We start from the raw sequence: 14,869 nt of genomic DNA, 5'->3' as shown, positions 1-14,869 counted from the left end.
CTAGTATATGTTCCGCCCGATATAGATATTTAATTGAGAGACGATGTAGGTATATATATTTTATACCTCGGTACCAGTAAAGTAAATGTTTCACATTTACGTTTATTTAAAAACTGTCTTTATATTACTGTGGATAGTCGGAGAGTCAGGCTACATTATTATGAGCATTACACTTTGTGCAAATAAGTAAATATACTTGAAACTGCTACGTGGTACTGTCACTGTACTGTGCCCAGATAATGAACTAATGAAACTCCGGGCTCAGACCGGACTCTTGCCGAGTAGACGAAACGTTGTCTCGCCATTTTACAATTATACTTGGCAACTGCACTGCTCGCAGTGCACACTGTAGTTATAATATATACTGATGTCAGTAACCTTTGCCTCTTTTTAAGCGACTAAGTATAATTCCAAGAAGGAGGAGGTTCTGTATTCGGTAGTGGCAATTTTTTTTACCTACGAGTATGTTGTATCTTGTATTTAGATACTTTCCGTTGATATCTTAGTATTTTGTAAATACTTTTTTACCAAGATACTTTTTATAATTAATTTCGCAGTTTTATTTTTGCAAAACGCACGCAGCGTGTTGTAACTAAACGCAGCTTTACTTTTCTATCAACTTTGAATATTGTAACCGTCTTTTAAGGCGGTTATAATTTTTGCGGTTCAATACGATAAAAAGTCTAAGTTCGTATCTGCCCGACTCGCTCACCTAAATGTAATTTAACCGTAGAGGTTTTTGTATTTGCCAAAAATCGATTCGGAATTCGGATGATTTTGATTTGAACGATCTATTATAAAAAACTAAATCGTAAATCCCTAAAATACAGGAATCTCTGAATGAAGCAATGAAAGCCTTAAACTTGCCTCCATTAAAAGAAAATGAGATACAATTTTTAAGTGAATACGTGGAATGTTCAAAGCCAATAGCTGAAGCGATTTTAAGTCTACAAGGGGAAAAGGACACCTATTATGGATGTCTAATACCCGAGTTGTTTAGAATTAAACATATAATGATGACTTTAAAAATTGAAAAAAAAATTAAGATTTTGTGGCCCTTTAGTGGCAGTCATAGAAGAGAATTTGAATAGGCGATTTAAGCGATTCCTGCAGCTTGAGCCTGCTGCAAGTGACGCAGTATTAGCTTCGGTAGCACACCCATTCTTCAAAATGAAATGGGTTCCAAAAGAATACAAAGAAAATGTTAAACAACTTTTCCTTACGGAAACGCGCAAGGTCAATAGGTCTGAAAAACAGAAATCTGAGGCCTTGAACTCTAATGAAGAAGACAATAAAAGAAAGACAATTATGAATCTTATTACATGTTTTTGGAGGATTCTGATTCTTCTGTAACAAGCATCGAAAACACCGGCTGTACGGCGGACTTGGAAGCGTTACAGTATCTTAATAATAAAGACACAAGCATAAAGAGCTTGGATGCTTTCCCCACTATAAAAAAATATATTCCTCAAATATAACACCTGCTTGCCGAGTTCCGCCCCTGTAGAGCGACTCTTCTCATTTGGAGGCATGATAAGATTACACCATACCTTTGGCCTATAGTCGAGTAGATGGCTTTAATATTAATATTTAAAATGTAACACATATTCACGAAAGAATAAGGATCAAGGCGTTCCAACAGTTTTATAGATGGCAGTAAATTAACCGTGGCTAGAGTCAGACCAAGAAAAGTCTGCAGCAGATTTGATAGCCCACGCAGTGCAAGTGTTATTTTAAACGTCAAACTTCTATGAAATTATGACGTGTAAATAACACTTGCACTGCGTGGGCTATCAAATCCGCTGCAGACTTTTATTGGTCCGACTCTACATAATTTACTTTGACAATCCGTCTCTATACACTCTATTCTGTTTGGTAATAGAGTCACTACTGGTTTGCAATAAATAATAAATAAACCTTAAAACAAATAGTGTTTTCTTTCAAAAAGTATTTTATCTTAAAACAATCTTGTATCTTGTATTTCAAATACCATTTCCAAAAGTATCTTGTAACTGATATCTTAGATACTTGACTTCCTAGTATCTTGTATTTTGTATTTTAAATACTTTTTATAGGGTATCTTGTACATCTCTGCATGTATGCTGGTTTGGGTATTTTCTTAAGCAACTCAAGTATTTCCTCTCGTAAACCACCAAAATGGAGTGCACCTGGTGATAAAGACCACCGATGATAAATATGTGGAATTTCCCTGACATAAGTAGGTGTATTATGGTTTTAAATGTAGGTCGTAATAGAAATGACTAACGAGACTGACAGGTGAGGGGTAGGCGTGGAGGTGAAGGCAGAGGGTGGTATTTGAGGGGTTGGGGGTTGAGATTGAGGGGTTGGGGCTTGACGGATCAGGGTTTTAGAGGCGGGGGAGTTTAGGACAGAAGCGGGGCTTAGGACAAAAGAGGTCTGGGTTTGAGGGGTTGGTGATTTTATAATTGTTCTTTAAAAAAGCGGCCAAGTGCGAGTCGGACTCGCCCATGAAGGGTTCCGTATTTAGGCGATTTATGACGTATTAAAAAAAAACTACTTACTAGATCTCGTTCAAACCAATTTTCGGTGGAAGTTTACACGGTAATGTACATCATATATTTTTTTTAGTTTTATCATTCTGTTATTTTAGAAGTTACAGGGGGGGGACACACATTTTACCACTTTGGAAGTGTCTCTCGCGCAAACTATTCAGTTTAGAAAAAAATGACATTAGAAACCTCAATATCATTTTTGAAGACCTATCCATAGATACCCCACACGTATAGGTTTGATGAAAAAAAAAATTTTGAGTTTCAGTTCTAAGTATAGGGAACCCCAAAAATTTATTGTTTTTTTTTCTATTTTGGTGTGAAAATCTTAATGCGGTTCACAGAATACATCTACTTACCAAGTTTCAACAATATAGTTCTTATAGTTTCGGAGAAAAGTGACTGTGACATACACGGACAGACGGACAGACAGACAGACAGACATGACGAATCTATAAGGGTTCCGTTTTTTGCCATTTGGCTACGGAACCCTAAAAACGACGGCAATGAACATTATTTCTATAGGTACCTAATAACACGCGGTCGAACCGAACCCAAACCTTGACGCAGTCCGTACCATGTTCGTCAGTTCGATCACTTCGATAGAATGGAAGACAGTCCACCGTACAGCACATAGCCATCCTTATCGAATCGCACCAAAGTCGTGATACTCTTCAAGATTTGGCTTGGCACCGATCCTTTTTGAAGTCGGTTTTCTTTTTAGCGTTCCGTACCTCAAAAGGAAAAAACGGAACCCTTATAGGATCACTCGTGAGTCTCTCTGTTTGTCCGACCCCCCCCCCCCCCTTTATCTCCGAAACTACTGGGTCTAAAATTTTGAAAAAAATACGTTCTAAATAGTTCAAAATAGTTCTCTACCTATAGATGACAGGAAAACCTATTAGAAATGTGCAGTCAAGCGTAAGTCGGACTTAATGTACGGAACCCTTGGAATGCGAATTCGACTCGCACTTGGCCGGTTTTTTTTGTTTTGGGTATAAAGTTTATTATTGTGTAGTTGCATACATATACTATTAGTATGTAACTATACGTGTACACTGTACAACAAGTTATTCACAAATAATACGTTATTATCTCAAAAAGCATACGTTATTATTATGCATTAAATGCTCCAACAGCTATGAACAAAACACTTTAAGAGTGGAATACGAAAGTTAACGTAGACAACACAAAAAGGGGGTGAATGTGTTACGTAATGAGAATTCATGAATCATGACAGATGTTACGAATCCGTAAGTGAAGTGTGCCTTTGAGATATGTGAGGCAGTGTAACATGCCAGAATCTATCTATCATGTTAGCATTATATGTAAACATAGTATTATTCTATTTTTAAATGGGCTAAATTTAATTCTTGTTTCTCACGGTAATTGGAACAGCTATTATTCGTGTCACATCTTAAATAAGCCGAAGAGACTGAAATTCTAGATAAAGTTTTGAAGGGCCTGGTGATTTATAGTAAACCAATTTATTAAGATACTTGTTTATAAAATAATTTGAACTTTATTTCAATGTCATAAAGCTTTTGCATTATAAAACATTGCCCAAAAATTAGATTGGTTCTCTTAGCTCAAGTACTAGTTTCAAATTTCGACTAACGCTACGGCTTACGTAGGCGGACAACGCGCGAACGCAGCGCGGCGCGGCGCGGCGAGGATGAAACAAACCGTTGATACGTATAGGTATGTCCTACTCGTACGTGAGCGATTTAGACGCGAAGCGGCGCGGCGGCCGCGCGGCGTTCGCGCGTTGTTCGCCTACGTAAGACGTAGCGTAACACTTCGCACGTCATCATAAAAATGAATGAGATATGTTTGTTATGGTTAAATTATTCTATGCAAAACTGAACCATATTATAAAGAATTAAGAAAGGGCGGAGCCATACAATAAATGTCTCATACAGAAAAACAAAGACGATTAGAATAGAACGGCCATATGCGGGTCGGGCTCGCGTTCCAGGGGTTCCGTACATTGCACGGTTTTTGGCAATCTATTTTTTATGTTAAACGTGAGTGAAATATCTAAACTATTTATCCTAAAATTATAATAAAGGAATATATTTAAGATTCTAGCGATAAACTCTTTTGTTTGATATGCAAATAGTTTGAAAAACTTTATTTTTGGATTTTCTCATTTATTCCCCAAGAACGATCTCCATATTTGAAATTCATTTATTTATGATACATGTCTGACTTTGATTCACAAACTTACATATGTGTGCCAAATTTGAACTTAAATAATCCAGTAGTTTCTGAGAAGGTAGATTTTGACAGACGGATAGACAGAGCTTCCTCACTCGTCTTAGTTAGCAGTAGACTAGATATTACTCATTGCACATTGAGTAATTACGCGAGCAAATATATCGGTAGAATAGTTGGTTAGTTTAGCTGTTAGGGCTAGGTTTTATATTTGTTTGGCTTAGGGAATGTAGGATTAATCTAGGTTTATAATTTTAATTTAACAAAGCCATTAGATATTTACAGTAACTAGCTAATAGGTTCCCCTTCGATACATTTGATATGGCAATTTTTATTGTATATTTCGATTATAATTGTCATTTTCAAAATAGCAATAGCTAGGATGTAGAGTGGGGTTAGGGATTATTAGGTTTTTATTACATATACATATTTATGACTTATTGACAAACTTGACATATTTACTTATGACTTTAAATATATTTTAGTCCTTTGCAAAGCTACTGGTAGAAATATATTGTGGGAAAAACTAAAGTTAATAACCACAATATACTGTAGTATTGTAGAGTCAATTTGCTATAAAAGAAATATTTATTTTGCCTGTCCCTTGGCAGTCTGTATGACGATTTCATTCTGTTTTCTGCAGATCTGTAATTTTCACACTCGGCCTTAAAATTACAAGGTCATATTATAATTGAAAATATATCAATGAATGGTTTATACGGGCTAGATCGAGGCACATGCAAGATCGTAGTTTATTTTGATCCGAAAGGTGATTCTAAATGACTACAACAACAGTCTGGATAATATCATTTCATTGTATACTAAAATATGTTTACTACAAAATTACAGTATTCTGGGGAATTAGAGTGGATCAAATACAGCTGCTCTACTACCAGTATTTTGTTATGTTAAATTGTCCCTTTGATGTCCTCTCAATGTTGACGAAAAATGTCACAAAATAATGACTTGGTCAAATGGTGAAGTAGGCCAGTCATTATAAAAGATGTCCCTTCTGGACCACCAAATAGTTCCTTCCGAACTGGGGCGGAGATTCTGAGCTGCAACTGGATGGTGATCACGGGTGTCGCGGAGGCGGGGCGACATCTATACCTACCCTAAAAACAAAAATGTTTGTAATTGTGACATTTATTAGAATTCATTCTGACATTGACCAACTGACTATTACATTTGACAGACTTTACTTACTTTGACATACTTTACTGACAATTTTACTATGACATTTCTCGGACATACTTAATTATGCCGTTTTACTATTGACTTTTTGTTTACATCATATTACAGACTTAGTCAGACTAAGTCTATCATTACTAAAACTTGCAATATTGTTTCTTACAACTCGGAGATATTTTCTTCTGACATAATTTACGGTTTAATAATTATTTGACATTATTAGGATTCAAATGAAGCTGTTCACATAATTATCATCGAACTTCACTTGGTAAGTTCGTTTGATTTTTAATAACTCTTTCCTTATATGCGAAAAGGATTTCGGTTACTATTAGCGGTTACGACGAAGGGTTCTACATAAACACTAGACGATCATTTGGCCAATTTACTGATCCAATTCAAGATATTAACTTATTTAATTAGTATTGTTTAAGGTTATTTACATTATTTTATAATGATTATTGAATGTATTTACGGATTACGGTATTTTAAAGGGTTTTTAGAATTTTAGATTTTCTTATTGGAATTTTTAGTATTTTAGGCTAGTCTAGGTTTAGCTAAGTAGGGTAAAGTAGGGTTAGTTGAGAAGAGAGGGGGGAGAGTGCTACAGCAGTTTGAATAAATACCAATTTACGGAAGGTGAAGGATCGGCCACACTGCTGCTTTAAAAATGTTGATGCACCGATTACGCAGCATGCAAATATATAAGAAAAATGTAACACATAAGGGCCACTTGCACCATTCACTAACCCGGGGTTAACCGGTTTAACCTGGAGTTAATATAGTTACCAGTTAAATTTGTCACTGGGTTAACGGTTTAACCGGCTAACCCCGGGTTAGTGGGATGGGATGGTGCAAGTAGCGCTAAGAGAGTCAGGTGCTTAGGTAAGTATAAGCTGCGTAAAGTTTCTGTGTGATTATTGATGATTGTACCTTATTGGCGACATTATAGTTTGAATAAATAAATAGGTAGAATTAGATTGAGTATCACAACGAGTAGGAAAATTCACGAACATCGGTGCGTGGAAACCATTGACAAGGGTTACCCAATTTGGGCTAAGTAACGCTTTTTCAGATGAGTAACACAAATTATCTGAAAGTAGATTAATCAATCGTTAGGCTAGACCAACCCACGTAGCGTAGATTTACGAGTAACTAAAGCCCGCCCCCTTTCCTGAAAGCCCCCGGCGAGGCCGCGATTTCGCCATTCGGTACACAACTCATCAATTTTACCAAGACACAGGACTTGGAATCCTGTTAATTAAACTATGTCGCCAAATTAAACCAGTACCTACTATCGCCGGAGACAACGTGGCGTAATACGGCGCGGAGCGAATAAACGCCTTCGGGCATGCGTCGTGGGTAGAAATTGTAGCTTAATTACTTTGTTACTACGCACTTATTATACAAACATGTACAACCTATATATACCTTGTCGTGTACTTACTTAAGTACCTACCTGCTTTATTAAAACGATTAGGAAATGGTCTGTTTTAAGTAGATAGACTGTACACACAAAAAACAGCCAACGGGAATATCGACACCAATTAAAATACAGAGCTTAAATATGCTTTCGATAAAAGAATAAGAACAAAAATGAAATAGTCTGAATACCAGAAATGAAACTTTTTTTCTTAATTTAGCAACAAATAGTCTCTTATATTTAATTATAATTATATAGGATAATTAGAGTTAGACTTACAGTTTCCTTCATTAGAGAATGATAACGTGTGCACTTAAACCAGGAATAGAAATTCTAAGTTATCTTATCGATGTTATAACTTACAACAATACATCAAACCAAAAAATAAAAATAGCAAATAGTATTAACAAACAAAAAGTATAGTTTAAGTAAGTATCTATATAAAGCTTAGGTACTGATTAACACACTCAGTCGTTTCAAACTACAAAACTTTTCATTGAACATATCTTAATTCAGGTTTTTTAGGGTTCCGTACCCAAAGGGTAAAAACGGGACCCTATTACTAAGACTCCGCTGTCCGTCCGTCCGTCCGTCCGTCCGTCTGTCACCAGGCTGTATCTCACGAACCGTGATAGCTAGACAGTTGAAATTTTCACAGATGATGTATTTCTGTTGCCGCTATAACAACAAATACTAAAAACAGAATAAAATAAAGATTTAAGTGGGGCTCCCATACAACAAACGTGATTTTTGACCGAAGTTAAGCAACGTCGGGCGAGGTCAGTACTTGGATGGGTGACCGTTTTTTGCTTGTTTTTTGTTGATGGTGCGGAACCCTCCGTGCGCGAGTCCGACTCGCACTTGGCCGGTTTTTTTATCATACATATGTATAGCCTGCATGCTCTTCTAATGAAACCGTTACTCGCATATGTATAATATATATAACTTATTTATGTGTCATTAGGAGTATTTTTAGGGTTCCGTAGCCAAATGGCAAAAAACGGAACCCTTATAGATTCGTCATGTCTGTCTGTCTGTCTGTCTGTCCGTCCGTCTGTCCGTCTGTCTGTCCGTCCGTATGTCACAGCCACTTTTTTTCGAAACTATAAGAACTATACTGTTAAAACTTGGTAAGTAGATGTATTCTGTGAACCGCATTAAGATTTTCACACAAAAATAGAAAAAAAAAACAATAAATTTTGGGGGTTCCCCATACTGTGAACTTAAACTCAAAAATTTTTTTTTCATTATACCTATACGTGTGGGGTATCTATGGATAGGTCTTCAAAAATGATATTGAGGTTTCTAATATCATTTTTTTCTGAACTAAATAGTTTGCGCGAGAGACACTTCCAAAGTGGTAAAATGTGTGTCCCCCCCCCCTGTAACTTCTAAAATAAGAGAATGGTAAAACTAAAAAAAATATATGATGTACATTACCATGCAAACTTCCACCGAAAATTGGTTTGAACGAGATCTAGTAAGTAGTTTTTTTTTAATACGTCATAAATCCCCTGAATACGGAACCCTTCATGGGCGAGTCCGACTCGCACTTGGCCGCTTTTTTTTAACCCTTTTTTTATTTTTGACACAGAAGTAAAGAATTTATAAAGTTTTGACACAGAAGTAACGGTAACGAACTAACAGAAGTAAATAATTAGATTGAGCACTAACCTATGAGACTGTGCCGGCTGGCACCGAGGCAGTGCGCGGGCGGCGAGCCGGCCGCACGCAGCGCGCCGAGCGCGCCGCCGCCGCCGCCGCCGCCCAGCGCGCCCTCCTCCAGCGCACCTGTCATCACATAACATCGCATTAGTTTATCATCGCATTGGTCACCCCGGGCGTAGCGCGACGAAAGCCGTTCCAAGATTGTACCTAAAAAGTTACTTAAATTAAAGTGCCTCTTGGTCCAAGACCCTTCGGCCGCGTACGATACCGGAGATTCGTAACCAATTGCGACAGAAGAAAGAATCTACTTTTTACGATACTAGTTACAACTCAAGGCTTTTTTTTACTCAAACGAAACCACGTAATTCTTTCGTAACTGGTTTCGAGCGACAATTTTTATGTTTTTTCCGAAACTAGTTTCGAACGAGGGTACGCGGGTAGTAATATGTATAATTGTATATTCTATGTCTCTTAATATCTATGGCGTATTGTGCATTTAACTTGGTTGTTTTTTTTAATAAATAAAATGCCGTTAAACCCGGTAAATGTTATGTATTTGTCTTTACATGTTATTAATTAACAATTCGTCACAATGTAGAGTTCTTTCATATCAATTTATGAATAAAAAAGAAAAGATGAGGCTATACAGTTAATTTTTAGTAACGCTTGTCTCATAAGACGAACTATGTCTCGAGTATGCACTCTATTAAAATCTTCTACAACGTCTGAAGCTTCGATCAACTCCTCCCAGGCACCTGTTTCTAAATGCTCCCGGCACACACGTGTACACTGAGGAATATAGAAATCGAAATCACATAAAAGTTTTATTCTTATCATGTTTGGTATTTCCTGCAGCGTCAGAATGTTGCATCTTTTAAAAATACATTTTTCAATGTTTTCCGCAGCTCTGATAATTGTCAACGGCTCACCGACTGGGTTCATTTCGAAATTCATAGTATCCAGTTCTCTCTACTTTCATTATCACGATAATTCAGACTTCCTTTTACGAAAATCTAACACGAAAAGATTCCTGCCGTAATCTATAATTGTTCTAATAAAAGAAGGACGTCATTGTTGACATATACAATACCATAGATATAATTTATATGTCACAGTATAGAGATTAGAGATTCAAACTTTTTTTTACAAGTGAAAAGTCCAGTGAATCAGTGATAATTAAAAAAATATTTACTATTTTAATATCTTTATTTAGTTTATGAATTTATATCATAACGTATGTGTATGTAATCACAGTAAGAAGAAAAATTACAAATTACTTAAACACACGGTCAAACAGCAAAGCTTTGCCGTTGGTAAAGAAAACATCTACGCTGAACTGGCTTAACTAAAAACAGAACAAAAGCAAAAAAAATTAAAATCGAAAAGGAGCTATCAATTCTATACAATGACCCACCGATATTTCGTTTCGGTTTAGTTGTGCAATTGATTGCTTAATTTCAGCCTCGATCTCTTGGTACTCCTTTGACATTTTCGTTTGTTTCTTAAATATGTTGAATAATTTGGTTTCTTTGGATAATATCTCGAGCAGTTGTGCTAGCGTCGGATTCTTTCGCCCAACAAATCTATTTAAACGGCTGTGCCAACCTTCGATATTATTTGTTGTTCTTATTTTTTCCTCAGAACAGTTACAGACTCTAACAAAATCAGTTCTTTTCATCCATTGCTTTTGGAAATATTCATTAAATTTCTTTATGTCATCCCCATGTGGACTTTTACACATCACATAAGCTTCACCTGTTTGAATGTACTCTTTTGGCAATCGAGCAAGGCTAGCACATCTTGCTACGTGCCTTCTTTTGACCCTTGTAGTAATCTTCAAGAATTTGGCTTTTCGGAACAAACACCTGTTAAGGTGATAGAAACATCCCTTGACGACCACCGAAGGAAAGACTTTTCGAATTGCTTTCATTGGGGCTAATTCAAAGTCAACGGTAATTTTTTCTGGTTGCCAGTCTTCGAATTGAGATTGTATTAATCTAAATACAATGGTGTAAGTTTCAAATTTTTTATCAGGAAGTAAGCAATAAATCAATGGTATTATATTTGACGTATGCTCGTCAACTCCGTGAATGGTGTATAATTGTTTGAAGCCTTTAGGGCTCGAACTAAACGTACCATCGCCCAAAATATGCATATATCTTCCTTCTTTGATTAATGGTACAATTTTTTTACTGCAAAACAGCAAAATTTTTCTATCGTCATCCTCATATTCGGCCAGCAGGAATGTTTTGAATTTTTCAGGTATTGTGACTTCTTTACATGATTTAAATCGTAATTTAGGTGCTCCAAGAACCCTTTTCCTTTCATTATAAAGCCCAGTCTTAACGTTCTGAAAACCGGGGATCGATTGTAAAAGGTCAAGTCCTTCATCCTCCAAATTAAATACCATGTCTTCGTATTGTTTTTGAATACTCTCGAAATTATGAGAACAGTTCCTCTTCAAAGTATCCAGTTCATTAAGAATCCTATTGGCAGAAAAATCTTCTTTACAGGTGTCGATATGAATTTTAGTTTTCACCACTTCATTCCTGTCATTGAGAGAGACACTGCCTTTACAACCCAGGCTACTATTATTAAAACAAAGCCAAAAAGTGCCACCGTTTGCGTAGAATTTCTTTCTATGATATCTACGACCATTATTCAATAATGATCTCCCACCCCTCTTTGTGGAAATGAAGTCTAATTCCATATTAATTCTGTTTGTTCCGTCCTCTTATTTATCTCCACTTTACTTTAACTGTAATCAGCTTTTTTTAAGGTTTTGTAGATGAAATATCAGAATTAAACTAAATGCTCATTCAACACAGGCAATTGACATCGATAAAGAAATAAACAAGACATTGACAGTATAACCGGCCAACAATCTAGAGAGGGTTTAATGCTATCAATATTTAAAGAGGTTCTGATATCATTTTGAAAGTTTATTTTAGTTCCGTATTAAGAATGTAAAGTACGCTTACGTAATTCATTATTTCAATAGAAATTCCTACTTCGATACTAGTAACGTGTAAGGAAAAAAACTTATTGCTTAGTAACTAGTATCGTAAAAAGTAGATTCTTTCTTCTATCGCAATTGGTTACGAATCTCCGGTATCGTACGCGGCCGAAGGGGTCCAAGAGTCTTGTAGGTACGTGTCAAGGTTGACAAAAACGCACTGGCATGGCATGGCCTAGGGCGGGCGCTTTCTTTGCCCAGAGGTTAAGGGCGATAATACGGCGGGTGCATTCTTTGTACAGAGGCTATTAAGTCTGGTGGTGCCGACTGCAGAGAGGTAACATCGCTAACGTTCTTGCGGGAAAGGGCGGTGACGTTGGGGGGAAGTCTATTTAGTTTTAAGTTTGAGGTTTGTATTGTTTTTATCATAAGTTCAAATTTTACTTTAATTTGATTGTACCGAATGTGTTGAGTGTGATGACTGAGTAATAAATATGTTATAGGAAAACTAATATTTTATATATATATAAATGCAAATGTCCTGACTAACTGACTGACTGACTGACTGACTCAACGCAGAGCCGAAACTACAAAAGCTAGAAAGTTGAAATTTGCACACTAGGTTGCATTTATAAAGTGTACAAGAGATAAGAAGCGATTTTGAAAAATTCAACCCCTAAGGGGGTTAAAAAGGGGATGAAAGGTTGTATGGGGTTCAAGTTTTATTTTAAGCTAGGAATTTGAAACTTTGTAAAAATGTATTATATTAAAAAACAAGAAAACTAATTTCAGCGTTTTCGAAAATTCATCCCCCAAGGTGGTGAAAAAGGGGTTGAAAGTTTGTATGGAGATAAAATATTTTTGTGAGTGTGGGAGTTGAAACTTCGTATATGGATATATTATTATAAGACAAGAAAAGTAATTTCAGCGTTTTTGAAAATTCATCCCCTAATAGGGTTAAAAAGGGGTTGAAAGTTTGAATCCATTACAAATGCTTTGAAACTTCTTAGAAAGGCATAATAGCCGATTACAAAAAAAAGTAACTGCGACGTTTTAGGAAATTCAACCCCTAAGGGGGTAAAAAAGGGGATGAAACTTTGTCTTGGGGTGCAAATTTTATTTTAAGCTAGGACCTTGAAGCTTCGCAAAAAGGTATTAAATTAAAAAACAACAAAACTAATTTCAGCGTTCTTAAAAATTCATCCCCCGAGGTGGTGAAAAGGGGGTTGAACGTTTGTACGGAGATCAAATATTTTTGAGAGTGCGGGACTTGAATATTTGTATAAAGTCATATTATTAGAACTCAAGGAAAATAATTTCAGCGTTTTTAAAAATTCATCCCTTAAAAGGGTTAAATAGGGGATGAAAGGTTGTATGGGGTTCAAGTTTTATTTTAAGTTAGGAATTTAAAACTTTGTAAAAATGTATTGTATAAAAAAATAAGAAAACTAATTTCAGAGTTTTCGAAAATTCATCCCCCAAGGTAGTGAAAAAGGGGTTGAAAGTTTGTATGGAGATCAAATATTTTTGTGAGTGTGGGACTTGAAACTTTGTATATGGGTATATTATTATAAGACAGGAAAAGTAATTTCAGCGTTTTTGAAAATTCATCCCCTAACAGGGTTAAAAAGGGGTTGAAAGTTTGAATCCATTACAAATGCTTTAAAACTTCTTAGAAAGGCATAATAGCCGATTACAAAAAAAAGTAATTGGGACGTTTTAGGAAATTCAACCCCTGAGGGGGTAAAAAAGGGGATGAAACTTTGTCTTGGGGGTGCAAATTTTATTTTAAGCTAGGACCTTGAAACTTCGCAAAATGGTATTAAATTAAATTATAAAACGAATTTCAGCGTTCTTAAAAATTCATCCCCCGAGGTGGTGAAAAAGGGGTTGAAAGTTTGTACGGAGATCAAATATTTTTGAGAGTGCGGGACTTGAATATTTGTATAAAGCCATATTATTAGAACTCAAGAAAAGTAATTTCAGCGTTTTTAAATATTCATCCCTTTTTAAAAAGAGAAGAAAACTAATGTCAGCGTTTTGTCAAAATTCAACATTTAAGGTGGTGAAAAAGGGGTGGTAAATTTGTATGGAAGTAAACATTTTTAGGGTTCCGTAGCCAAATGGCAAAAAACGGAACCCTTATAGATTCGTCATGTCTGTCTGTCTGTCTGTCCGTCTGTCCGTCTGTCTGTCCGTCCGTATGTCACAGCCACTTTTCTCCGAAACTATAAGAACTATACTGTTGAAACTTGGTAAGTAGATGTATTCTGTGAACCGCATTAAGATTTTCACACAAAAATAGAAAAAAAACAATAAATTTTTGGGGTTCCCCATACTTCGAACTGAAACTCAAAATTTTTTTTTTTCATCAAACCCATACGTGTGGGGTATCTATGGATAGGTCTTCAAAAATGATATTGAGGTTTCTAATATCATTTTTTTCTAAACTGAATAGTTTGCGCGAGAGACACTTCCAAAGTGGTAAAATGTGTGTCCCCCCCCCTGTAACTTCTAAAATAAGAGAATGATAAAACTAAAAAAAATATATGATGTAGATTACCATGTAAACTTCCGCCGAAATTGGTTTGAACGAGATCTAGTAAGTAGTTTTTTTTTATACGTCATAAATCGCCTAAATACGGAACCCTTCATGGGCGAGTCCGACTCGCACTTGGCCGCTTTTCTTTATTTTAAATGCGGGACTTGAATCTTTATTTACACACAACATATTACTATATATGACATATTACTAAAATACGAGAAAAGTGATTTCAGCGTTTTTAAAAATTCATCCCCTATAAGGGTCCAAAAGGGGTTGAAAGTTCGTATAGGGTTCAAATTTTATTTAAAGCTAGGAACTTGAAACTTCGTAAAAAGGTATTT

At 36.0% G+C, this 14,869-nt stretch overlaps 1 protein-coding gene across 6 annotated transcripts in view; it reads right to left on the bottom strand.

Annotated features, from left to right (window-relative positions):
- Window positions 1–14,869, bottom strand: part of LOC134661415 (cyclic nucleotide-gated cation channel alpha-3) — a 110,612-nt gene that overhangs the window by 81,126 nt on the left and 14,617 nt on the right. For all 6 annotated transcript variants that reach the window (XM_063517490.1, XM_063517494.1, XM_063517491.1 and 3 more), the window contains exon 3: window positions 9,034–9,150. The gene's annotated coding sequence lies outside the window, so the exon portion shown is untranslated. The remainder of the gene's footprint in view (window positions 1–9,033; window positions 9,151–14,869) is intronic.

This window comes from Cydia amplana, chromosome Z (assembly GCF_948474715.1).
Source record: "Cydia amplana chromosome Z, ilCydAmpl1.1, whole genome shotgun sequence".
Classification (NCBI taxonomy): domain Eukaryota; kingdom Metazoa; phylum Arthropoda; class Insecta; order Lepidoptera; family Tortricidae; genus Cydia; species Cydia amplana.
Note: the sequence above shows the minus strand (reverse complement) of the source record. Positions and strands in the feature narration are given on the sequence as shown.